The sequence below is a fragment of the Bubalus bubalis genome, chromosome 8 (genome assembly GCF_019923935.1).
Source record: "Bubalus bubalis isolate 160015118507 breed Murrah chromosome 8, NDDB_SH_1, whole genome shotgun sequence".
Lineage (NCBI taxonomy): Eukaryota > Metazoa > Chordata > Mammalia > Artiodactyla > Bovidae > Bubalus > Bubalus bubalis.
Window position 1 is genome coordinate 71,444,740 of NC_059164.1, and position 27,641 is coordinate 71,472,380.

At 41.4% G+C, this 27,641-nt stretch overlaps 1 long non-coding RNA gene across 2 annotated transcripts in view; it reads right to left on the reverse strand.

The window, feature by feature from the left end:
- The window catches only part of LOC123334761, a 90,124-nt gene extending 70,690 nt beyond the window's left edge, over window positions 1-19,434 (reverse strand). The window contains exon 1 of one of the 2 annotated variants that reach the window (XR_006552877.2): window positions 18,618-19,434. This is a non-coding gene — a long non-coding RNA (uncharacterized LOC123334761). The remainder of the gene's footprint in view (window positions 1-18,617) is intronic. The other variant, XR_006552876.2, reaches the window with a different exon arrangement.
- Between the last annotated feature and the right edge of the window lie 8,207 nt (window positions 19,435-27,641).

Below are 27,641 nucleotides of genomic sequence, written 5' to 3' on the forward strand. Positions count from 1 at the left end.
AGTTAATGTAACATAAGGTTTTGCATATTGACGGAGTTGGGAAAATAAAAATCCTCTAATGGCTAATTCCTTACAATAGACTTCATAATGTTTCCTCCTATATTCAAGAGAGTATAATTAAGTTGTTCTAAAACAGAAATTTGAGGTATGTCTGGCTCCGTTTCCCTGAGTTGCTTTCCCACCAGCCATCTTCCCCAAGCAACTAGAGAACAGACTGTGTTATTCTCCTACATAAAACCTGTCAGTGGCCTGCCATAGAATTAGAATAAAGTCCAAGTCCTTTCCATAAGGGGGGTGTCTATTAACTGGCTGAGTCTATCTTCTTTTGTTCTCTTCTCCCCAACCCCATTCACTTTGTTCAGACACTCCAGCCTCCCTGCTGTTCCTATGCTACCCAGCCATATGCTGCCTTAGGGCCTTTGGACTTGCTGTTCCCTCTGCCTAGAATATTCTTCCCCCAGGTTTCTGTGTGGCTTCTACTTTCCTTTGGTCAGGTGTTCAATCAAATGTCACCTTCCCAGTGAAGACTTTTCTCACTACCCTTCTAAAATATCAGCTCCCACACACACATATACATACACACACACACACACACACATGCACGCACTTCCTAACCCCCCCTCCAGTCTTTATTTTTCCATAAGGTATTTATTGCTGACTGACACACTGTATACTTGACTTATTAATCTTTTTATTGTCTATTTTGTTTACTATTTATCCTCAGTATCTAGGCTATGGAAGGTGTTTAATGAATATTTATTAAATGAATGAATGACTTCATGTGACTGCCTCATCATTCAGATCCTAATTCAAATGTCACTTCCTCTAAGAGGTCTTGCCAGCCACGCCCAGATGCTTGGGGCTGGTGCACTGGGATGACCCAGAGGGATGGTATGGGGAGGGAGGAGGGAGGAGGGTTCAGTATGGGGAACACATGTATACCTGTGGTGGATTCATTTCGATATTTGGCAAAACTAATACAATATTGTAAAGTTTAAAAATAAAATAAAATTAAAACTAAAATAAATAAATAAAATGCCCAGCATAGCTGCATACATTATTTTATACTCTTTTTAGCACTTAGTATCTGGATTATCTTATTTGTTTGCTTACAGATTTATAGTCTGTATCCTAAACCTAGAATGGGAGCTTCCTGGGGGCAGAGGTCCTGCTTATCTTATTTACATCCATAGCCTTGGCATCCAGAATAGTTCTGGGCATGTTAAAATGTTCAATAAATAAAAGATGAATGAATGAACGGCTAAAGGGAAAAGACCTGAGCAGCTGAACAAATTGACCTTCTGAAAGAAGTTGCTGCATATAAATGAATACATTTTTAGGGGAACTAAATTGCCCAGTTATATTCATAGCAAATTTACATATTAGGAAATTGAAGGCTCCCTCTCCATGGGCTCCATTCTCTGTAAAAGTAAATTACAGTAACTGAAGTAGACATGAAATGACAGGCTCTTCTGGTTTAAACAAAACGTTTAAAACCCTCATGGATCTAATACTCTAGCAAAGAAGATTGACGGTAAGCTAATGATCATATGTGTGATGAATATTTGCATATGGGGCTTATAAATATATAACATAGACTGCAGTTGGGTTGGGAAGCAGGTATGGTTGTGGAAAACTTCCCTTTGAAAGAGATATTTTAAATATGTGGACTAAGACTTGAAGTGGCTGGTAGATGGGGATCATGGAAGAAGGTTGGGGAAAGACTGTCGCCAGCATGGTGGGCAGCATGCAAAGCACATGATAAGAAGTGCCATAGTATCGTAAAAGCAGAGAGGCTTAAAGTTCTTAATAGGCCTTCCCATGCACCTAATGACAGGCAATCAATGATCTATGGTGGGCTCTCTAACAGCAGAGATACTGCCTTATCAAACCAAAGACCCACAGGTCACAATAGAATTGAAGTACAGCAGCTTCTGTTTATTGATCTGACACAACACTATGTGATAAGCCCTACACATCTGCAATCTGGAAATAATCTTTGTTAATAGATGCTAATACAGGCCTCAGCTGGTATTACCTATCTTGTTATACAAGTTCTCAGTCAATCCTCTAGGACACTGTGAGCCAGTCATGATGACTGTGCCTATTTTACACACAAAGAAACTAAGTTTCAGAAAACTGAAGGACTCAGTTAAGATCATTCGACGAGGGGATGTAAATACCTGACGAAAAATCAGACTTGGCTTATCCCAAAGCCCTTATCCTAATCCAGGCAACAAGTTTCCAGAAAATTAACCTAACAGATGGTCTTTTTCTTTCTCTCAGGCTTAGGAAACAATTTCCAAGGCCAAAGAACTAATCTCTTTGTTAAGCCTCTGATTATCCTGTCCACACTGTCATTTCATACTGAAAAATGGGGTCTGGAAAGATGCCATTAGCAGAAAAAGGTCTATTTTACAGTTTCAGGCTGGAATTGCCAAAAATCAAAGTTCCCCAGCCCACTACAGCATATGGTCCTATGAAGCCCAGGGCCAAAAACAAGTCTGTATCACTTATTATTCAGACCCTCACATCCAGGAGAACTGAACACTGACAGACACAGCAGTGGGAGACAGTGTCACTTCCTTGATAGGTAACCTTGAGCAAGTGACTTAATTTAAACTACTTTTCTCATGCGCTCAACGAGGCTAATAGTGGTATTCAGATCAGATCAGATTAGATCAGTCGCTCAGTCGTGTCCGACTCTTTGCGACCCCATGAATCGCAGCACGCCAGGCCTCCCTGTCCATCACCAACTACCGGAGTTCACTGAGACTCACATCCATTGAGTCAGTGATGCCATCCAGCCATCTCATCCTCTTTCGTCCCCTTCTCCTCCTGCCCCCAATCCCTCGCAGCATCAGAGTCTTTTCCAATGAGTCAACTCTTCACATGAGGTGGCCAAAGTACTGGAGTTTCAGCTTCAGCATCATTCCTTCCAAAGAAATCCCAGGGCTGATGTCCTTCAGAATGGTTAACCATTATATAAGACTTAACACAGACCAAATACCAATCTAAGCATCTGACATGTATTAACTCATTTAATCCTTTCCACAGACCCATGGAAGAGGCTGAGGAGGACCTGTTATTCTCCCCATCTTATGGAAGAGTAAATGAGGCACAGAGAGTTGAGTAACTTGCCCAGCTTCACACAATAGAACTGAGACTTGAACCTAAGCCATCAGTGAATGTCTCACTACCAATCCATAAAACTTCATCATCTTTTAAGGATTACATGAGATGATGCACATAAAACATTTTTGGCACAGAACCTGGTACACAGTAAGTGCTTTGTTAATACTATCCCATTATTTTTATTATAATCATCAACATCATTTAAAAACTAAAGCAGAAGATAGCATTTAAAACTGAGCCATAACAGCACAACTCCAGAGAGCAGACATCTGACATTTTCAGAATTGTCTTATAAAAAGAGAAGCCCTATTTTCAAGGCAGGAGCTTAAAACCCATCTTAGAGGGATGGCGCTTTTTTAAGCATCCCATTTACGCAAGCAGTTCAATAAATGCCAAGGGAGCTGAATAGCACTGCAGACCAACCACTGCAGGAATTCCCCTTTAACAGTCCCCAAATCCATTTGGAACATAGTCAGCAGGGGATTGGGAGTGTACTCATCCTTGCCATCTCTGCCCCGCTATGTGACAAACTTGAGAAGTTGCCACATCCTTTTGGAAAGAAGAAGAAAATAAAAACTAATTAGAAAAGGCTTACAATGCAATGAGAAGTCAGCTTTACAGCTAAACTCAATCAGAAGCAGTAAGAAGGACTGTGAAGCTGTGAGTGGAGTTTTGATCCTCTTCCTACAGCAGGTTCCTCCTCAAAACCTAATGACACTATGTCAGAGGGGCCTTCTCTACAATCCCATTTAAAGCAGGTGTCCCTGCTCACCCTATTTTTCAGCATCATGCAGTGCAATCCCTAATCTCATGTAACTTGTTTCTTATCACACACATCTCTGTTTAAAAAAAAAATCCCCAGCACCTACTAGATGGTCAATAAGTATTTGTTGGATAAAAGAGATATAAAATCCAGTCTCTATTCACATCTCATTTCTGAAAAACATTGAAAGTGAAAGTGGAAGTCGCTCAGTCGTGCCTGACTCTTTGCGACCTCACAGACTATACGGTCCATGGAATTCTCCCTGGAGTGGGTGGCCTTTCCCTTCTCCAGGGGATCTTCCTAACCCAGGGATTGAACCCAGGTCTCCCACATTGCAGGTGGATTCTTTACCAGCTGAGCCATAAGGGAAGCCCAAGAATACTGGAGTGGGTAGCCTATCCCTTCTCCAGGGGATCTTCCTGACCCAGGAATTGAACTGGGGTCTCCTGCATTGTAGGTGGATTCTTTACCAACTGAGCTATCAGGGAAGCATTGGAAAAACATTGAAGGGTATCTAAATGTACAATTCACAACAATCACTACAAAAATTCTCTTTCCTCTCCTACATTCTAGCATAGTGCTATCTAACAGAAATATACTAGTAATAGCCACCTATGAAATTTTAAATTTTCTAGCAGCCACATTTTAAAAAGTAAAAGGAATCAAGCAAAAAGCTTTAATAATCTAATCCAAATATTATCAACACATAACCAATATTTAAAAGTTATTAATGAGATCTTCTAGTCTTTTGTTGTTGTTATTGTCTTCAAAATATAGTGTATATGTGACTTCATGGGACCTCTCAACTTGAACTAGCCACATTTCATGTGTTGAATGTGACCAGTGGCTGCCATATTGGACAGTCCAACTCTAGCACCTTGAAACACTCAAGAGCCTCTCTCTCCCTCTCTACTATCTCAGGAAAGCACTCTCCCTTTCTGCATTTGCTGATCCCTCTGCCTGGAACTTTCGCTCCTTCCCCAGTAGGTACTTTCTCATTCAGATCACCAAGCTATATCATTTATTGCCTGTTGTTTAATAGCTGTCATTCAACATTAGAACATGATTCCTGTGAGGCAAGGACCTTATTGTATCCCCAGAGTCTACCACAGTGCCTGGTATACCCTAGGCCGCCAATGAGTATTTATGAATGAATGAAATCAGGAATGAATGAATGAACAAATGAATTCATTAGATCCCATCCCTTCTTTCCTTTGCACCATGGTATCCTAGAGGACACAGACCCACGCTCCTCTAGCACTCCTGTAGCGAGTGTGAACCATACTTTTGTTCAGGGTCTTAATTATTTTGGGGCCATGAACCCATGAATGCTTGTGACACCCCTGGGTCTTTTCTCAAAACAAAATTTTTGATTCATGTTGATGTATGTGGCAAAAACCAATGCAATATTGTAAAGCAATTATCCTCCAATAAATAAATAATAAAAAATAAAGCTTTTAAATACATAAAATAAAATCCACAGAATTACAAAGAAAATTGATTATATGTAATTAAAGTTGGGCATTTTTTTCTTAAAATTGTATATGGTAATATAGCACTTTTTATTAATGTACTAAATAACAAGATATAACAGCAAGTCTAATAACTTTCCTGATTTTGAAGTAGCCGTAAGCATACATACTATTGAGAGATTTGTCAAACATTGAAATGTTTAAATGTGAAAGTGAAACCATTTATAATTCTTGTGGGTAACAATGTGTAATATTATTCTATTCCTAACTGAAGGAAATGCATTCCAGTTAGGGAAAATAGATGAATTTTCTTTCCCACCCAATTTTGAATTCTATTCACTTCTTTGTGAGACTTTCCTGGTGGTCCAGTGATTAGGACTCCACACTCCCAATGCAGGGGACAGGGGGTTTGATTCCTGGTCTGGGAATTAAGATCCCACATTCCATGCAGTGTGGCCAAAAACAAATATTCAATTTTTGGCATACTTGAACTCCAAGACCCTCCAATTTAGTGTGAGAATTCAGCTCTTCATCTTGGTCCTTCTTTTCCTTAGAGGGAAGGATTTGAGAAGACAATTATAAAATGTCTCAATGTTCCTTTTCCACTGAAGTCTAGGGGTTGGGAGTAGAGGATGAGGGGTGGGATGGAGGCTAATGCATTAAAAATATATTCTGCCCAAGTATCACACACACTAGTCGGAAGCATGAACATTAGATTCTCACTGGCTGTCTCTCTCACTACCTAACTTTGCAACCAAAGGCAAATATCAGCCTCTTTGAATTTTAGCTGCTTCATCCATAAGATGAAGTAAGATTTTCTATTCACAGGATGGACAGCAAGGTGAAACATGGTAATAAACTTACTTACCAAAAGCCAGGCACCACATGTGAACTCAGTGGATATGTCCTGCGGTGCTGTTTCCATTGGCCCGTGTCTGTCTTATCCCCTTCCTCTAATAAAAGTTCCAGTGTCCAGCAGGCCCTCCACACTCAGTTTCTGAGTTGGTCTAATTGGCACCACTGGGCATCTTTACTCTGTACTCAGGTCAGCCTCCTTTATTGGCTCTTATGAGGCTGTGTGCTCTGATGGAAAGGGACTGGAATTATCTAGGCTTGACCTGCATCCTCAAGGTCTGTGGATAGGTGAGCCTGATCAAGTTACATTGTTCTTCAGGGCTGCACGTTAACATGATAAGTGATAGGTCTCTCTCTCAGAGACAAAATAAGAATTAAGTGAGTGCATTTTCATTTAATAAATGTTAGTTGTCTTTCCCTGGATTTTTTTTAAATGGAAATTAATTACTATGAGGGGCATTCAGGCAGAGCAAAACTTGTTGAAAGGGGAAGTAGAATGAAAAAACAGGCTTTGCCACCAAAAGTTCATTTTATGTTCATCAATTCTATTTTTCTGACTTTCAGGTTTCCTAGCCACAAGCATCCAACTAAACACTTATATTAGGAAAAATTGAGAGTTCCCAATAAGAAAAAAATAAGCCCTGTGAACCTACCCCAACTATCATAATTGGTCCCCAACATGAGGGTCAGATTCTGCTGCTGGCAATAGAACAGTGGAAGAGTAACTTTGCTTTATGGGAGAAATAGGGAATTCAGATTGCTCTTAGGTGCAGCCAGGAACACCCATGAGCAAAGGGACACCCTCTGAACTGTCCTGTAACCCAGGGATTTTTAAATGATGTCCATGCAGAAGACAGGAGAGTATAAATAGAGACTGGTTCTCAGAGGCCAATCTCAGTACTGTGTGCATTCCCCAATTATAACCACCATCTCCCCACCTCTCCCTAAACCCAAAGTGCTGGGAGAAACAATTCATTCTCCAGACAAGAGTGGACTTGGAGTCAGATAGGCCTGGATTTATGCCCCAGCTCAGTCACTTAGCACCTGGAGAGACTTCAACAAAATAATTTGTTTCTAAGCCTCAATTTTCCTCAACCATAAAATGGAGAACATATCACCACTGCAAGTACTGGAGATTCTATAGAGAAAGCACCTGGCCTACAGTAGATATTCAATAAACAGTAAGTATTACTGTATTGTATGAACCACAAGAGTTGAAGAGGAGTACAGTGTCCAAAAATAGAGGAGGTGAGAGAAATCAAGGTACAAGAAAGGGAGGCAGGAAATCAAAATGAGAGACCTGATTGCTGCAGGAATTTCAGCTTGTTCAATGCTGCTGTGAAGTAAATGATAATGTAGGGATGATTAGAAGGTAATTTTAGGTACTACAAAAACGAGTTATTCATGAACATAGCACAGAGCACAAGATGAAAAGTGACATGTACAGGAGGTCAATTATAGATCTCATTTCTAGTGTCTTATCACAAGTCACACTGATGATGGGCCAGTCCCAGCCCTTCCTGTGAACATCACTGTTCACCAAAAGACTTGAAAGGGAAAATCCCTCCATTGCGAAAAGTGATGACAACAATTAAAATATCAGAAAAAAGGAGCTGTTACTGTTTCTTTGGTGACCAGGTTACTTTTAGCTTTTCAATTTCCCTTCCCTGACTTTTGGGACCTTTGTAACCAGTGATAATATAAAGCACTAAGAATATGTGAAATTTATTAATTGTTCATTATTTAACTCCATTTCCAAGTTCTCTTTTCCCCTGGAGTTGCACAGAGGAAGGCATCAGTGCCAGTGGTAAAAAGGAGGCTTGATTTTGCTTTCATACTCCAACCAGAGTCCCAGGAAGCTCTGTTCTCAATGAATAATATTTCTTCTTTCTTTGTCTGCTCCCTGTATCTTCTCTTTCCTTCCAGTCATGTTACCTCCTCTCCTCCCAGACAGTTATGTCACCTATCAGGATTCTGTGAAAAAGCATCAGGCCTAGGACCCACAGACACACAAAAAATGTGGAGGTGACATCAGCTTTTGCCATGTGCAGGGCATTATCCTAGATGCTGAGGAAAAAGATACTGATGGCCATTAGGTTCTTGCAATCTACTTATTCTACACAACTAGGTAAAAGTCATTACTTAACAGAATACAAGGTTCCCACAGTCCACCTCCAATCCTCACTCCCAGCCCCACCTTTTACTGCTTCTGCCACCACAATGCAGACTAGAACCCAGAACTAACTCCGGTCCTAGTACTTTACATGGAGCTGGGATATATCTGAAAACCTAAGAGAAAGCTAAGTTTAAATCCAACACTACCACTTACAAACTATGTGACTTAGGCAAATTTCTTAAATTCTCCGGACCTCAGTTTCCCTATTTATAAAATGTGGATGATAATACTTTTTTTCATAGGATCACATGAAGATTAAACAAGATGACACATGACAAGTGCTTGATGTGTGAATGACAGAAAGCTCCCTCTAGATGTCCATCTCTCCCCACTATGTTAGATGTGGGTAGAAACAAAGGAGGAAGAAGGAAGTTCCCTGTTAAAACAGTTTTTTCTTCCATATTAATATACCAATAAGAGATTCTGTTGTTTCAACAGTCTTATTATAAAAGCAAGTCACCTCTGTGTACGTTAAGCTTATCAATTTCCACCTTTGTATAATCTATTTAAATTAGGACTCTATCTTTCAGAGTTTGAAATTTTAGTGTTATGATTTCAATGTAGAGGAGCAAGGTTATTTTAAAAGCCTTTTCCCTGGTGGCTCAGAGGTTAAAGCATCTGCCTGCAATGCAGGAGATCTGGGTTTGATCCCTGGGTTGGGAAGATCCCCTGGAGAAGGAAATAGCAACCCACTCCAGTATTCTTGCCTGGAGAATCCCATGGATGGAGGAGCCTGGTAGGCTACAGTCCACGGGGTAGCAAAGAGTCGGACACGACTGAGCGACTTCACTCTTTTTAGGAATGAAGCTGATGGCAAGCAAAAACTTTGGACATTCATAACACAGCAACTGGATGGCTGAAGAACAGGGTTGGGATGGGGAAAGGAAAACCAGAGAATAAAAGAGAATAGGATAAGGATCCTGAGAGGGAAACAGAAGGCCATTACATACATACTTGTCCCACTTTGTCATTGTGCCTTCAACTCTGGTGGCAGCTGGAATGTCACTGACAATCACCCAAACTTCTGCCTTTGGCATGCTGACAGTGGATTGAGACATCAGGATGCATCTGTCAGGCTGCCTTGTCAGCTTGCCCCAGTTCAGGCAGACTGCTTAGCAGAGGCTCTTGCTGCTCCAGTCCAGCACAGGTAGCTCCCATACAAAACCCTTCCCTCTCTCCTACTGAGATGACAAAGAAAGGATGGACATAGAAATGAGGGGAAGGATGGAGAAAGATGAGCATACATAAAAAAAAGTAAGTCAGAATCTTACTGTCTCCCTACTGCTCCTGCATAAGTAGTACAATACTTCCAAGCCAAAGGACTGCAAGAATTTATCCCCCACCATTGCTCACCAAAAATGAAGATCATGGCATCCAGTCCCAGCACTTCATGACAAATAGATGGGCAAACAATGGAAACAGTGACAGATTTTATTTTCTTGGGCTCCAAAATCACTGCAGATGGTGACTGCAGCCATGAAATTAAAAGACACTTCCTCCTTGGAAGAAAAGCTATGACAAACCTAGACAGCATATTAAAAAGCAGAGATATTACTTTGCCAACAAGGTCTGTATAGTCAAACCTATGGTTTTTCCAGTTAGTCATGTAAAGATGTGAGAGTTGGTCCATTGATGCTTTTGAACTGTGGTGCTAGAGAAGAGTCTTGAGAGTCTCTTGGGTTACAAGGAGATCAAATCAGTCAGTCCTAAAGGAAATCAGTCCTGAATATTCATTAGAAGGACTAAGGCTGAAGCTGAAGCTCCAATACTTTGGCCACCTGATGTAAAAAGCTGACTCATTGGAAAAGACCCTGATGCTGGAAAGATTGAAGGCAGGAGGAGAAGGGGATGACAGAGGATGAGATGGTTGGATGGCATCACCGACTCAATGGACATGAGTTTGAGCAAGCTCCGGGAGTTGGCAATGGAGAGTGTGCTGCAGTCCACAGGGTCACAAAGAGTCGGACACGACTGAGCACCTGAACTAACTAACTATTGCTCATATTCTCCTTAACATCTTGCCTGTATATGCCATTTCAGGTGTTTTCAAACCATTTGATTTTCATAATAGATATGTAAATAGATTGTAAGCAGAGCAGGTAGGACTATCTCTACCTTGTGTTTAAAAACACAAGGAGACTATGGTCTAAAAATGTTGGTCCTTTCTCAGATTCCAACCACTCATTAGGAAATAGGCTGCTTTAGGACCAAAATCTCTTGACTCTGTATTCCAAGAAATGAGTCAGTTCTCAAGTTTTACTCTAGGCTTTTAAATCACTATCACACCAGAGTGGGAGGTTTCCACTGTGTGAGGCTGTAGGCAAGAATGGGAAAGCTGCAAGTTTCAACTCTGCCTTCTAGGGACTTCCCTGATGGTGCAGTGGATAAGAACCCACCAGCCAATGCAGGGGACACAGGTTTGATCCCTAGTCCAGGCAGACTCCACATGCCATGGAACAACAAAGCCCAGGTGCCAAAATTACTGGGCCAAGCTCTAGAGCCCACATGCTGCAACTACTGAGGCTCATGTGCTCTAGGGCCCATCACGAGAAGCCATCGCAATGAGATGGCTCTGTCTGCAGGTACCACCCACTCCCACTACTGAGCAAACAAGTGCCCCTTGGCTACTCTCAGTCCTAGAAGCAGGCCCACATGTGTCAAGCACAGAGAAGAGACCCTGGAAGCGAGCTCAGGACCTCTGGGGCAGGGGATTTGGGGTCTCTAAAAAAGAGGCACACTCTACATGGGCACAGGCATTTATCCCTGCAGGGGAAGATGTTCAAGAAGGCCAGAGTGGGGCCTAAAGTGTCCCCTGGACAGCGACCCCATAGCTCAGGTCTAAGGGCAGTTTTGCCCATGAATATTTGTTCTTTTCCACCTCCAAGTATCAACTCCCAGCTGACAAAGCCTATTCATTAAGACTTCTTCACGTGTAATGCTGATAAAGAATGCAAATGTCCTATTTTAATGATTCTCAACCCTGTTTTCATGGAAATTCTTTCATTATCTTGAAAAGAAAGACAGGAATTCTCAAAAATCATTTTACCACGATTAATATTAATCTTAAAAGATAAAATGCTTATCCATAATTACTGAAAAGTAGAAATGACCCAAATGTCTACCAATGGATGAATGTGTAAATAAAATGTGGTTTATGAATATGGTGGAGTATTATTTAGCCATAAAATGAAATTCTGATATATGCTATAACATGGAGGAAGCTTGAGGACATTATGCTAAGTGAAATGAGACTGGCAAAAAAGATAAATATTGTATAATTCTGTTATGTGAGTTACCTACAATAAGCAAATTCATAAAGACAGAAAGTAGAATAGTGGTTACCATGGGTTAGGAGGAGGGGGAATGGAAAGTTATTGTTTAATGGGCAGAAGGTTTCTGCCTGGGATGATGAAAAAGTTCTAGAAAAAGATAGTGATGGTGGTTGTATAACAGTGATTATGTACTTAATGCTAATGAACTATGCATTTTAAAATGGTTCGAATAGTAAATATTATGTATATGTTATGTATATTTTGCCACAATTTTTTAAAAAGATAAAATGCTACTGTACATCCTCAAGGTTTTCTGGAGAGGAATGTTAAAGAAGAAAAACGAGAGAGCCCAAAATCAAATTTCCAAAAACAGTGCCACCTCCAAAAAGACTAGGAATAGTTCTCTAAGGGAAGCTGTATATTTCAGCATCATCCAAGTGTCACAATTACTCTTTTCCCTCTTCATTTGTACCTTGTCCCTTATCATAGGAGCCTGCAATTTAAATAAATTGATTCTTCCTCCTTCGCTGTTCTGTACCGCAATAACTGAAGATATACACCAAATTAAAAACCACCCCAAGGCTAATGCTGAACTCAACATTGCTGCTAAATCAGTCCTGGACTACAGAGTTAAAACTCTTCACAAACACCTACCAAGAATTACTCATGGGGAGGAGGTTCTTTTTAATTTTCAGTTTTCATGGATTTTTAAATTAAATGAACCCTCTCACCCACACCCATGCCTAATAGATACAGAAATTTGTACTGGCATTCAGAAAATGATGACACACTACAGATGTGATTGCTGAAGCAATTATTCCTTTGTCACTTCAAAAATGGTCACACACCATTCTTAGCCAGGTCTTCACTGCCAGAGTGGGAAACGAGGCAATGGTCTAATTCATTATATCTCAATTATCTGGGCAACTGCCTGAATTCTGACCTCCCTTTTGTCAGTGAAAATAAAACATGATTGGAGAAGTTAAACATAACAAGAATGGGCTTAGAAAACTTTCATAAAACTTCCTGATTTCTCTCCTCCGTGAACACGTTCATGCCAGTCTCTCACTATCATTTAAGTTCAGTTGCTCACTCACTCAGTCATGTCTGACTTTTTGTGACCTCCACAGACTACAGCCAGGCTTCCCTGTCCATCACCAACTCCTGGAGCTTGCTCAAACTTATGTCCATTGAGTCGGTGATGCCATCCAGCCATCTCATCCTCTATCGTCCCTTTCTCCTCCTGCCTTCAATCTTTCCTGCATCAGGGTCTTTTCCAATGAGTCAGTTCTTCACATCAGGTGGTCAAAGTATTGAAGCTTCAGCTTCAGCCTCAGTCCTTCCAATGAATATTCAGGACTGATTTCCTATAGGATTGACTGGTTTAATCTTCTTGCTGTCCAAGGGACTCTCAAGAGTTTTCTTCAACACCACAGTTCAAAAGCATCAATTCTTCAGCATTTAGCCTCTTAAACCTGCTCCTCAAAGTGTAACCCAAAGACCTGCAGCATCAGCACCATCTGGGAGATTTCTAAGAAATGCTGCCACATCGAGGGCAAAACCCTAGACCCACTGAATAAGATTTCATACACCATTTCCTAGGATTTTCACATGCACTATAAAATTTAAGAAGCCCTACTATGTTAGTTTCTTGTTGCTGTTATAACAGATTATCACAAATTTCATTGCTGAAAATGATAGAAATTTAATTTCTCACACTTCTGGAGGCCAGGTGTCCAAAATCTGTTTCTCTGGACTGAAATCAAGGTACTGGCAGGACCACTCCCACTCCAGATGCTTGAGAGAAGAACCTGTCCCTTGCTTCTTTTTTTTTTTTGTCCTTTTTTTTTTTTTGTCCCTTGCTTCTTCTAGCTTCTGGTGGCTGCTAGCTTCCTCAGCTGTAACCACTCTCTGCCTCCATCTTCACAAGATACATGTCAGATCTCTCTCTGCTCTGTCTCTTGTAAGGACAGCTGTGATATAATTCAAAATAATCTCCTCGTCTCAAGACCCTTAATTTAAATCTCACCTGCGAAGACTCTTTGCATAAAGTAAACACTTCAGACTCTGGGGATTAGTACCTGGATATAATTCCCTGGTGGCTCAGTGGCAATCTGCTTGCCAATGCAGGAGATGTGTGTTCTGTCCCTGGTTCAGGAAGATCCCCTGGAGGAGGGCATGGCAACCCACTCCAGTATTCTAGCCTGGAGAATCCCCACGACAGAGGAGTCTGGCGGCTACAGTCCATGGGGTCGCAAAGAGTTGGACTCAACTGAGCGACTAAGCACAAGCACAAGCACCAGTATCTTGCCTGGGAAATGCCATGGACAGAGGAGCCCGGAGGGTTAAAGTCTATGCGGGTGCAAACAGTCAAATGTGACTTAGCGGCCAAACAACAACAATAACAATCACTTAGTGAGCCATTTTCATGCCTATCATCTGCAAAGGTTTATTTCCACATGCTAATTGGGATACACACACATATCGCATATGTGATCTGTATAAATGCCATCTCCAAACATAAATTTAATACATTTAACAAAGGGCTGTCCTTTAAAACCTATTTTCAGCAAAGAAGCATCAAAATTTCAAAGACTGCTCCATGAGCCAAACCCAAAGACTCTGAAATTTCCTTCTATTATGAAGTCACAAACACAGCCCTTACCCACCTGGGCTCCTATCACATATTCAGATTTCTATGATTCACCTGCAAGATCCAAGTCAGCAAAGAAGGGTCTGAGAGTCTGGATTTTAACACGAATCCTGGTAATTCTACTGGTAATTCTAACCATCAGACACATTTGAGAAACACTGCTTAAACCAGCAGTTCTCATCCCTCACTGCACATTCCAATCATCTGGGGAAATTTTTTTAAAAATACTGAGTCCCAGGTCCACCCAGACCAATTCAATCTGATTCTCCCGAGGTGGATATTTTGCAAAGCTCCCTAGATGATTCTAATGTGCAGCCAGGCTTGAGAACCACTGATTTTACCTCTCCAGAGCCAGTTAAGTGAGTTAGAGGTGATTTAACAGACCGAGGTAAGCCACCCATTAGACGAAAGACTCTCTGGGCTACTGCTCTTTTCAGAAGATTTGTTTAAGGATCCCTCTTCACATGATGGACCATGCCTGTGAAGCACTAGGCAATTATAAAAGTGCTTTGGAAAATCAGCACCAGAGGAGTTCCCAGCCCAGCCACGGGAGAGCCCATGCACAAATGACATTCTCCAGCTACTCATGAGCATTCTGCATCGAAGAAGAAAGCCATGCCAAATCAAGCCTCTAGCTCACCCCAAATCTTGCCCTTCTTTATAAAGGGGAATTTATTTTATTCTCTTTTCCACATCCTTCCCCAGTCTCCATCACACCACACACACTTACTTCTAGCCTGACAATACCAAAGTAATAAAGCTAAAGAAAAAAACTTTAATTACTAATCAAAATATTCCCTAATCCAGTAAAGGTGCTGGCCTTGTCCCCTCAGGGTTTAGCCAGTCAGTCCTTAGGGTTTTGTAACAGAAACGTAAAATATAACCACAGTTGTAGCTAAAGAAAACAACTTATAACACATTAAATAATTAGCTCCTGAGTAAAAAGTTTGATATGATTTTATGTTGCATTTTGTGATGACACAGGAGTAATCAAGGTGCTCTGGATAGATGGGATCCTCCTCCAAAGTTAACAAGACATGGGGCTCATCTAAAAAGAAAAATTTGGCTAAAAGTTCTAGAGTTTTATTTACTCAGCAGCCTAGAGTTAGATACCATCAAAAGTTAGAAGCTGGAATAATGGTGTCATTGCAGAGAAAGCAACACCATGAAAGATGTGCTGAGCATTCAAGAAACTGCACTGTGAAAGTAAAAGTCCTGTTCATTTCACCATCATGGGCAATGAACAGCTTCTTGCAATATTTTTTCTGTGATGTAGGACAACTGAGGAGTCAGAGAGACTGGTTAAGGAGACTATTGGAAAAACCCATATGCAAGATGATGGCAGTTTGTACCAGGGCAGTTTTGGGAGAGGTGTATGGATTGGGAATTACTTTGGAAGTTTAATCAGCCAAATTTATTGATGGATCAAATGCATGAATGGAAGGAATTGAGAAAGGCTCCAATGTGTTTGGCTTGAGCAACTGGGTGTGTAGAAGTGGCATTTTCTGAAACAGAAGAGTCAAAGGGGTATGACTGAGAATCCACAGTTCAGTCTTGGGCACTGAATGGTTTTTTCACTCCTGACACCAATCATGTAGTATCTTTTCCAACACTACTTCTCCAGCATTCCCACATCAATTAGGTGTCCTACAATTCAGTTTAATTCTGACACAAACTACCTGGAGTTAGTATCAGACATCACAGGTTTAAGGACTCACTCCCACAGGACTGCTTTCATTTCAGAGGCCAATCACAAGTGTCAAGTCACCATACTTCTGGCCAACCAGCTATAAGTCAGGGGTTCCTAACGACCCCCTCCTCAGTTCCCATAATTTTCTAGAACAGCTAGAAAGGACTAAGGAACAGGACTCAGGAAGCCACTCTTCTTACATTTACAACTTATTACAAAGGATACAAATAAGCAGCCAGACAAGGAGGTACATGGGGCAAGATTCAGAAAGGTCCCAAACCCAGGAGCCTCTGTCCTCATGGAGTTGCGATACACCATTCTCCCAGCACAAGCATGTGTTCAGCAACTCAGAAACTCCATGAACTTTACTGAGGAGTTTTTGTGCAGGCTTTATTACATAGGCTGGGCTGATTAAACCATTGATCGCTGATGATTAACTCAACCTCTAGTCCTTCTCCCCTTGCTGGAGGTTGGGGCAGAGTTGCCTCATTACAGTCAAAGACTATTTTATTACCCTTATCACTCAGCAAACTTAATAGGAGCATAGATCTTTCTGATGCCACAAGTACAGTTTCCGATAGCATCACTACCATTTCACCAAGCAGGTAGTCACATAAAAACCTGGAACTCAGGGAGGCCAGCTTCAAATACTGTTTCTGTCATTTATTAGCTTCTGTGGACAGGTACTTGGCCTCTCCATGCTTTAGCTTCTCCATCCCCAAAATGCAAATAATAACCAGCTTGCAGTGTTCTACTAAAATAAGAGAAAGAGCGTGTAAAGTAATGATTCACTCAACACATATGTACAGAGTCTCTACTGTGAGATAAGAATTATGCTTAGGGCTAGAGGTAGAATATGGGACAAAACAACCAAAAATCCAGCCCTCATGAACCTACATTCCAGTAGGAAAGACAGAAAATTAACAAATTAATGAGAGAACACATACCATACCACTGATGGTAATAAGTGCTGTAGAAAAAATAAAGGCAGTAGGAAAGAAGAATAGGGAGTGGTAATGCTGCCATCTTCAGAGAAGGCGATGGCACCCCCACTCCAGTTCTCTTGCCTGGAAAATCCCATGGACGGAGGAGCCTGGTAGGCTGCAGTCCATGGGGTCGCTAAGAGTCGGATACGACTGAGCGACTTCACTTTCACTTTTCACTTTCATGCTTTGGAGAAGGAAATGGCAACCCACTCCAGTGTTCTTGCCTTGAGAATCCCAGGGATGGGGGAACCGGGTGAGCTGCCATCTATGGGGTCACACAGGGTCAGACACGACTGACGCGACTTAGCAGCGGCAGCAATGCTGTCATCTTAAATAAGAGAGTCAGAAAAGGCCTCACTGAGAAGGGGCTTTATGAGCAGAGACCTGCCGAGGTGAGGAAAGAGTCAGGCAGACATTTGAGGGGGGAGTGTTACAGGCATTGAGAAAAGCAAGTCCTAAGAGCCCTTAGGCAGAAACTTGCCTGGATGGGTGCTGAGCCCAAGTAAGGAGGCCAGTGTGACCAGAGGTGACCTACTGAGAACTGAACAGCCCCTTTTCAGAATTCCCAAAATATTCACTGTCAGGATGGCTGTTTGGCCTGCATCCTAAGCTACTACTTTCCAGATATATATTGTTTTAACTTCCCAACTTCACTCTAATTATTTATCTGCTAATTAATACATTGAGAGCAGAGCCCAGAATACTTTTTTTTATTGTTATTCCTATCCTAACCAAGTACCTCAGATAGGAAAGATCAAATGTCATCTGGAAACTGACCAAACATACACAGACACATGGACACACACACACACACACAAATTGCCAACTCATTCTACTCCCTGAAATATTAGTCTCTTTGCCCAAGTGTCCTTATCTACACAAAATAACTAAGTCATTTTTAAGTTTATTTGCATTAAGAAGTGTTTACTCTTGGGAATTCACTTTTAACATAGCAATTTCCACCAAGACTGGCTTTCCTGAAATTCCTTCAGCAAGGATACTGCTTGCATTGGCTGCATCAACAGTTAACCTGACCCTGGCAAGAATGAACCTGAATATCACACACCAGAATGCTTTAGCATTCAGGGTGCTTTATTAGCAACATGTGTTTTCTCTACAGTTCATAAATACTGATTGTTCCAATGACCATAATTTGAGGAGTAAGTTTCTAAAGAACTAGAAATGCGTGTGGAGAAAGTTAGGAAGGATCATGTGTCTTCATAATTGCCCTGTGAACAAAGAATATGTATCCCAGGGAAAATAATCACTACCATTTATTGAGCATTTATGATCAGCCATGTAATAGTGCTAAGTGTTTCAATAAGCTCATTAAGTTAAATCTTTACAATACCCTGCATAGTAGGTATTAGCCCCATATTACAGCTCAAGAAATGTCATCTCAGAGAGGTTAAATCATTGGCGCAAGGTCACATAGCTAATGAGGGGTAGAAGAAAGATTTGAACTCAGACAAACCAGTAATAAAAACAGCACAGCCAATGTATATGAAACAAAGATCCAACAAGTGATTTCATTCTGAGACTTAGGGCAAAGTTCTCTTTGCAGAAGTAGAAGGGTTGTCCCCACTGGTAGCCATGAAAAGTTAGAGCTGAATACCTGAATGGATCATGATCAATTCCCAAGACAAGAGGAAGCAACATGCTGAGTGACTGGACTCCTTTCCACAGGAGCAAATTGACAGATAAGTTGAATTTGGGTCCATGGGGTTGGAGCCTTTCCCCACGAATTAGCTGTGGGTGCTTAATGTTGATGACTGAGAGCAATTACACCACTCAGAGCAGATGGGAGCATGTGGCGCCAGCCAAAGTGAATCAATGTGTTACAGCAGCAAGGTTCTTGAATAAGATTTAGAAAATGTTACCAAACAGTGATTATAATACTACCGTGGGGTGTAGGGCCAGCAGTTACATCTTTCTGCCAATAATTTATGGCACTTTCTTTTACCCGTATCCAGTTGCCATTGTTACAGCTCCAGTCTGCTGGTGGAGAAATGGAGGTACAAAGCAGTTTGACTCAATTTACAGAGTAAGTCATTGGCAGAACTTGTAGGGTTTGGAGAGAGCCTAAAAAAAGATTCCTTTTTCCTGACTGAGTCTTAAACCAATTTAAAAACAAAAGAAATAAAATAGCAGAGGCAGAGATAGAGCACAAGATACCATCTTATTACAAATAAAGCTAGCTTGGAAGACAAATGGCCAACTCCCCACAATCAACTCAGCTACAGACAACCCAAGGGGAAGGTGAGTCTGGCCAAGTCACTGCCCCTACTCATTGGCCTGGACAGAGGAGAAAGGAGAAATCCCCTCTTCTCAACACCTTGGCAAGACAGATCAGTTTCCAGTAAAAACAAGGACCAAACAGCCAACAAGACAGCTCACTTAATCCACCTGGGGAGTCAGCCCTTTTAGGGATGTCACTCTGCCCTGTGATTTTTCTCATCAGGGTCTTTAGGTCCAACCACAGTGTTCTAAGTGGGAAAGGGGCTTCTGCTGAAGGAAATAGATGTAACTGTTATTAATCATCCTGGGAAGAGGTTGACCCAGACAGGAATTTAGGATTCAAGAAGACATCTCTTCTTTCCAGGGATGAACATATTATTAGAGCAACTGGTCCTGTCTCGAGGGAAGACACAAAAGGAAGCATCCATGCCACCACTTTGGCTCACTCCTTAGGTTCACGTTTCCAGGCCCACTCTTTGTCAGTGTTGCCTGATCCCACACAGGCATAGGCCCACTCTCAGCACCAGGCAAGAAGAGTAAACAAAAATCTCACTGAGAGCTGGGCAGCACTAAAAGCTATTGCAGCACTGAGCAGATACCATCAGTTTGAATGGTATATTCGTAAGCCTCAGGTCCACAGACCAAGCCTCACCAGCTCTGAGCATCACCCTCTCTCCTTAGTCTCTAATCTGCAGGCTGTTGCCAAGTTCTCAACTAAGATTTCTCATCTCAAATCTCCTTCTTCAGGGTACTTTCAAAGGTAAAAGCATTTTATGCTCCCAACCAAAATATTCTGCTATTCTACCCAACTGATGATGACATTCATTTTCACAGTTTGCTTTAGACATTTACTTCAAACAGAAGCAGTTTAGCCTCTGGCTGCATTAAACCTTTCCACTCCAAAATACACTCTTTCATTTATCTTTACATAACCAGAAGGCCTATTCAAGTGCTGCTTTTGTTGTTAAAGGAGAAATCTGACCCCAAAAGTCAAGTCGGACTTCCATCTGCAGGAAAACAGAGAAAATGCTGGCAATTTTTAAATAGTTATTGCCCACCTCTATCCCAGACATTTGTTCTAGCCCTCAAGGTTTAAAAAACATGGATGGTTCCATCTAGTCCCATTACAAAAGTTCTAGTCCTATCTCAGAGCACAGACAGAGATAAACATTGTCCTTCTGACCTTAACAGAATCTTCATATTTTCAGAGCTCTTTTAACATCTTTTTCTGCCCCAATACACTTAAGGAAGATAATAAACTCTGTCAGTAACAGCACCTTACAGACTCCAGCAAGAATTCTTTTGGGGGGATGGAGAACACAGACATAGAATCTTTAGGGAGAAAAAATTCTGCACTTTGGAAGGTAATTATAATACCTCTCCACTCTAAATTCCTATCGTCCCTGCAAATAAGAATAAACTGGAGGCTCTAATTTGCCTGCTTTCTTTTCCCTCGGCCATTATTTAATTCAGCTGGGTATGTTTTATTACAAACCTCACCACTCCTTCAAAAGCCCTTGTCTTTGGGTCACTTTAATGTCTGCTTTCATTTTTCCTTATTCTCTGCCCAACAAGTTGTTAATACCTCAAGGTTCAGGAGGAACCCTACTGAGAAGCCTAATGCTCACCTCATTAGAACCAAAGTTTACATTTGCAAAGAGCAGAAATACTGCCTCAAAACACAAGGATCTGATTTCTTCCAAATTCCCTTATCAGATCAGATCAGTCGCTCAGTCGTGTCCGACTCTTTGTGACCCCATGAATCACAGCATGCCAGGCCTCCCTGTCCCTCATCAACTCCCGGAGTTCACTCAGACTCACTTCCATTGAGTCACTGATGCCATCCAGCCATCTCATCCTCTGTCGTCCCCTTCTCCTCCTGCCCCCAATCCCTCCCAGCATCAGAGTCTTTTCCAATGAATCAACTCTTCACATAAGGTGTCCTAAAAAATAGTGTGATTTTCTTAAGAGTTTGAAAGAGTGCTGCCCTATAAACTTAAAGTCTTTCTGTGGTTTTTCACCCTTAATTTTCAGTGGTTTCAGGAATACTCCTCATTTAAGCAAGATCAATACATGGAAATTACATTACATGAATGAAAAATGCATATTCATTTTGCAAAATCATTTACTCAATTTATTTTAAATTTTGATTTACAGACACATGAGGGGAATCACGTATAAAGTTAGGTATGTATGCGGGCATGAATGCTAAGTCGCTTCAGTCGTGTCCAATTCTTTGTGACCCTATGGACTGTAGCCCGCCAGGCTCCTCTGTCCATGGGTTTCTCCAGCCAAGAATACTAGAGTGGGTTGCCACGCCCTCCTCCAGGGGATCTTGCCAACCCAGGGACTGAACTGCATCTCTTACGTCTCCTGCTTTGGCATGCAATTTCTTTACCACTAGCACCACTTGGGAAAACCAAAATTAAGTTATACCTACACCCATAAAGAAAATTCTTTTTCCTCAAAAATTCACCAGTCCTTCTCTATACATGCTTTATATCTATTTGTTATAGTCACATATATCCCAAAGATACAAAATATGAATAACTACACAACAATATCATTGCTAGCTGTTATTTTGGGAACTTGCTGCAAGAAAACCTCAGGTTTCCACATCACATCAAAAAAGACTGAGCTAACGTGTTTGTTTTCAGAATAAATACTTCAAAATGTGTGAATAGGTGAGTTAGGATCAGGTATCTCAGTGCCAAAAGGCTCTGCCCTAAAATTTACTCTCTCCTAGAGAAAACAGCTATTTGAGTCAGAGGCAGGAAGATAAGAAAAGCTCTTTACATCTTCAAATTAAGTGGGTTGCCCGTTTTGCAACTGTGTTCACTTCTGACAGCCTGATAAACAAATATTTCAGGGGAAACTGTATATAAAGAAAATAAATTGCCCCTTGGAACTTTCATGCCCGGCACCCTTGAGAAGTAGAGTTGCATCCTTATTCTGCACACAGCGCTTCCTGCTGTTTTGTTCTTTATTTAGTTCTCTTTAAAGTTCAGCAGCATATTTATTCTTTCTCAAATTCTCCAAAATTCCAAACCACTCCATACGTGACAGGATTTTGAATAAATCCTCAAGTTCTCAAAATACAAAGTCCTGAGCCGCAGCTGAAAACAGCAGCTGGTGGCTTTGTCAGGTGCCCCCTCTCCTCTGGCCCAGCTTAGTGCCCTTGGCGGGCACATCGCTCCCTCCTAGTGACCACAGGAGCCTGCAGCCTCCCAGTCTCCCCCCTTACATCTCTTGCTTCTCTCCTCATTGCATGCATATTAGTCGTGTCGCCCTCCCTCACCTCCTTCCTCACAGTCATCTACTCAGTTTCATTCATGCATGCTGTATCACCACCCATTCTTTCCATATAATGTTCCCTCCCCTGCAGTCCCCACACCCACCCCCCCACACACACACAAGTTCTCCTTCTTCATCTAGATGAAGCCTCTCTGACTTTCAGCTATTGTGTCAGAAAGAGTCCTCACCTACCTCTTCCCGTCCTCAGCCAGGCCACAAGTTCCTCCTCTGTGCTCGGAACTCTGTGCTTGAACCTGTCAAAATATTTATCTATCTCGCTGTTCTGGGAATGTGTCTGTTTACCTCCATTTTGCTCCCTTGGATGTTGAGGTTGTGAGCTGTGGCCCACTCACAGGTGGGTTCTCAATACATCTGTAGCCCACTCCCAGGTGGGGTCTCAATAAATGACTGCTGAATGAGTGAATATTCTGGAAGAAAGGAAAGAAGAACGTTAGGAAGAAAGATGGAATTAGTTTAATACAAAAGAGCAGACTGCATTTGAATCTTTCAGATTCTGAAGAAAATTGTGAATGAGACCTGAGACACATTGTATCTACACCAAGCAGTGTCTAAGACTTGATGTGACCCTCCCTCAGCCACACCTCTGGTTTGACACAAGGATATGTGTCATACTACATGCCAATTTTCAAATTTTGTATACTATAGAATTATTACTGGGGCTTCCCTGGTGGCTCAGATGGTACAGCGTCTGCTTGCAATACAGGAGACCCAGGTTCGATCCCTGATTTGGAAAGATCCGCTGGGGAAGGAAATGGGAACCCATTCCTGTACTCTTGCCTGGAAAAGTCCATGGACAAAGGAGCCTGATAGGCTATAGTCCATGGGGTTGCAAAGAGTCAGACACGACTGAGCGACTTGACTTTCTTTCTTTCTTATAGAATTATTGAATGCAACAAAAGATAATCCAATATGAAATTACCTAGCTTATCTAAACTAAGTCTTCCTACTAATACACATACCACACTTGTCTGGGATAGGAGTAAAAGACCACAGCAGCAGCCTTTAGGTGGGATCTGTGATTGTGCACTATCACCCTGTAGGTAACGATGTGCTCCGTCACTCGCCTGTCACTGGGGATTGGACCCAATAGGAAGGCCTCACTGGAGCAATGCCAAAAACCTTTCTCAGAGGCTCAGTCTCTAGGCTCGGGTAAGGAGAAGGAAAGCATACATCCTTGTAGTGGAAACAAGTATGACTATCACATGACTATGAAAGCTTGATGGCTTCCCTGGTGACTCAGAGGATAAAGTGTCTGCCTGCTATGCAGGAGACCCGGGTTCGATCCCTGGGTTGGGAAGATCCCCTGGAGAAGGAAATGGCAACCCACTCCAGTATTCTTGCCTGGAGAATCCCATGGACAGAGGAGCCTGGCAGGCTACAGTCCACGGGTCACAAAGAGTCAGACACGACTGAGCGACTTCACACACACACACATGAAAGCTTGAGAGTCAATGTAATATACTGTATACTGATAGAATAAAAATAAAACTCATATTTTCTTAACAGATGCAGAAAAAGCATTTGACAATATCCATTATCCCTTCTATGATTAAAAACACTTAATGAACTAATAGTAAGGCACTTAACCTGATAAATAATATCTATAAATAAATCATAGCTAACACCATACTTACTGATATGTCAATTTCAAGATACACTTCTATGACACAATTTCCCTATACTTGAACCCTTAACACTTATAGTTAGCACAATTTTTCTTGATGTCCTAAGAGGAAAAAATAAAATTATAAACAATTACAGGTCAACAGGCTGATGGTCCCAAAACAAATAATATCTTTCAAATAATACTGATGCAACACATAGCCATACAATAATATAAAAGGCAAGGAGACAGATTTCCCAATGTTCATACAAGCCTATATTAGTTTCAATTCTGTAGTTGTGCCTCACATGTCAAAAGTATTCAGAAGGGAGAACTGGTCACCTAGGTATAATATCCTTACTTGTCAAAGAATCAAATACCTTCCTTCACTATGGTGACAGGAAAGTACACCATGTGCTGGTCATCCCTCTCCCCTCCCTGGTGGTGGCACATGGAGAGGTCATGGGGAGCATCAAGTCGAGGCATAAATAGACCTTATCTGGGCTTCCCTGGTGGCTCAAATGGTAAAGAATCTGCCTGCATTGTGGGAGATCAGGGTTCAATCCCTGGGTTGGGAAGATCCCCTGGAGAAGGGACTGGCTACCCACTCCAGTATTCTTGCCTGGAGAGTTCCATGGACAGAGGAGCCTGGAAGGCTACAGTCCGTGGGGCTGCAAAAAGTTGGATACAGACTGAGTGGCTTTCACTTTTTTCAACTCCCTAAAGGCCAATTTTACTGAGTGATTTGAAGGGGGAACTGATGTCAAAAAAAATGGAAAGACATAATTTGATATGAAATTAAGACATAATTTGATATAAAAACAATTAATATATATTATAATGTCCAAGAATTTTAAAGATTAAATTAAAAAAAAAAAGAATGTGAGCTTGTCAAAGGCAATTTCAGCTTCTGACTCTGGTCCCCATTTTCCCCAACCCCAACCAGGCTGGTAATCACTCCTTTTTACCTTGGGGTATTTTTACCTTGGAAAAGCTTAAGAAGCACTGAATCCCTACAGATTTTAAGAAATATTGAGTGAGAATGAGGGCTGAAACCAAAAGGAGTGCTTGGGTGTACTCTAAATGTATGGAAAATACATCTAAAGAGGATATAGGTCTCTCCACTTTAGAATCTGTTCTCCTTTTTTTCTATTGTATTGTTGTAACTGCCCCAATCCCTGCAAAAAATAAGCTCACATACATATTTCTGTTGCCCTCAAGCATTCTCAGTCAGCAAAGCTTTATTTGCACTGATGACAATGTGCATTACCCATGGACATATCCGTCTATCCCCACACCTAACAATACCTGGACTGGACACCTCTGAGGATACAAAATGAGTGTGATGTTATTCTTACCCTGGAGAAATTCACAGGTAGGTGAGGGATCTAGATATTAATTTTTAAATGACTTTATAATGTGATAGATTCATTAAGGAAGCTCTGAAAGTGCTGTAGACACAGAGTGGGATGAGGGATTCCCTGGTCTTCATGGGAAGGATTCTCAGGGAAGACTTCTCAGATGAAGCAGCATTCAGGGCTCTACACTTACAGTCTCCGCAGCAGCAAAGTGAGCCTCCAGCTGGGTGGAACCCAGACATGCCCTGAAAACTCCTCTGTCCAGCTGGCTTCCTGCTGATGCTTCTCCCTCACCCCAGCCCTTAGTGTCGCCACGGCTTGCACTTCCCTCAGAAGCCCAAAGACACTTTTTTACTTTATAAATTATATTATCATTACACCATTTGTTGAATATCCACCCTATGAAAGGATGCCCTTGAATAGATTTTATTCAAACACTTGATACTAAGGAGATTGAGCCTCAAAGAGTTTCAAACCTAGATCAGGCTACACTTTCCACTGCACCCACTGTCTCCCCTGGTCATACAGCTGCCTTGGCCTGCAGGTATTTGACAAGCTTATGCCTATGAATGAGATACCAATATCTAGCCTGGCTATTAAAAATGATTCAATAAGGAGAGGGTCATTTTTGATGATGGAATTAAGGATTTTTTTTAAAAATCTTTCTACTTTTATATGGATCTAGAGATTGTCACACTAAGTGAAGTAAATCAGAGAACAACAAGTATCATATGATATTGTGTATATATGAGACCTAAAAAATGATAGAAATGAACTTATTTACAAAATGAAAATAGACTCACAGGCATATAAAACAAATTTATGGTTATCAAAGAGGAAAGTGGGGTGGGAAGGAATAAATTACAAGTTTGGGATTAAGATGTACATACTACTATACATAAAACAGATAACCAACAAGGACCTATTGTATAGCAGAGCATACTCAATATCCTGGGGAGACCTTACAAATAGCTGTGAAAAGAAGAGAAGCAAAAAGCAAAGGAGAAAAGGAAAGATATAAACATCTGAATGCAGAGTTCCAAAGAATAGCAAGAAGAGATAAGAAAGCCTTCTTCAGGAAATCAATGCAAAGAAATAGAGGAAAACAACAGAATGGGAAAAACTAGGGATCTCTTCAAGAAAATCAGAGATACCAAAGGAACATTTCATGCAAAGATGGGCCCGATAAAGGACAGAAATGGTATGGACCTAATAGAAGCAGAAGATATTAAGAAGAGATGGCAAGAATACACAGAAGAACTGTACAAAAAAGATCTTCATGACCCAGATAATCACGATGGTGTGATCACTCACCTAGAGCCAGACATCCTGGAATGTGAAGTTAAGTGGGCCTTAGAAAGCATCACTAAGAACAAAGCTAGTGGAGGTGATGGAATTCCAGTTGAGCTATTCCAAATCCTGAAAGATGATGCCGTGAAAGTGCTGCACTCATTATGCCAGCAAATTTGGAAAGCTCAGCAGTGGCCACAGGACTGGAAAAGGTCCGTTTTCATTCCAATCCCAAAGAAAGGCAAAGCCAAAGAATGCTCAAACTACTGCACAATTGCACTCATCTCACACGCTAGTAAAGTAATGCTCAAAATTCTCCAAGACAGGCTTCAGCAATATGTGAACCGTGAACTTCCAGATGTTCAAGCTGGTTTTAGAAAAGGCAGAGGAACCAGAGATCAAATTGCCAACATCCGTTGGATCATGGAAAAAGCAAGAGAGTTCCAGAAAAACATCTATTTCTGCTTTATTGACTATGCCAAAGCCTTTGACTGTGTGGATCACAATAAACTGTGGGAAATTCTGAAAGAGATGGGAATACCAGACCACCTGATCTGCCTCTTGAGAAATTTGTATACAGGTCAGGAAGCAGCAGTTAGAACTGGACATGGAACACCAGACTGGTTCCAAATAGGAAAAGGAGTACATCAAGGCTGTATATTGTCACCCTGCTTATTTAACTTATATGCAGAGTACATCATGAGAAACGCTGGACTGGAAGAAACACAAGCTGGAATCAAGATTGCTGGGAGAAATATCAATAAGCTCAGATATGCATATGATACCACCCTTATGGCAGAAAGTGAAGAGGAACTAAAAAGCCTCTTGATGAAAG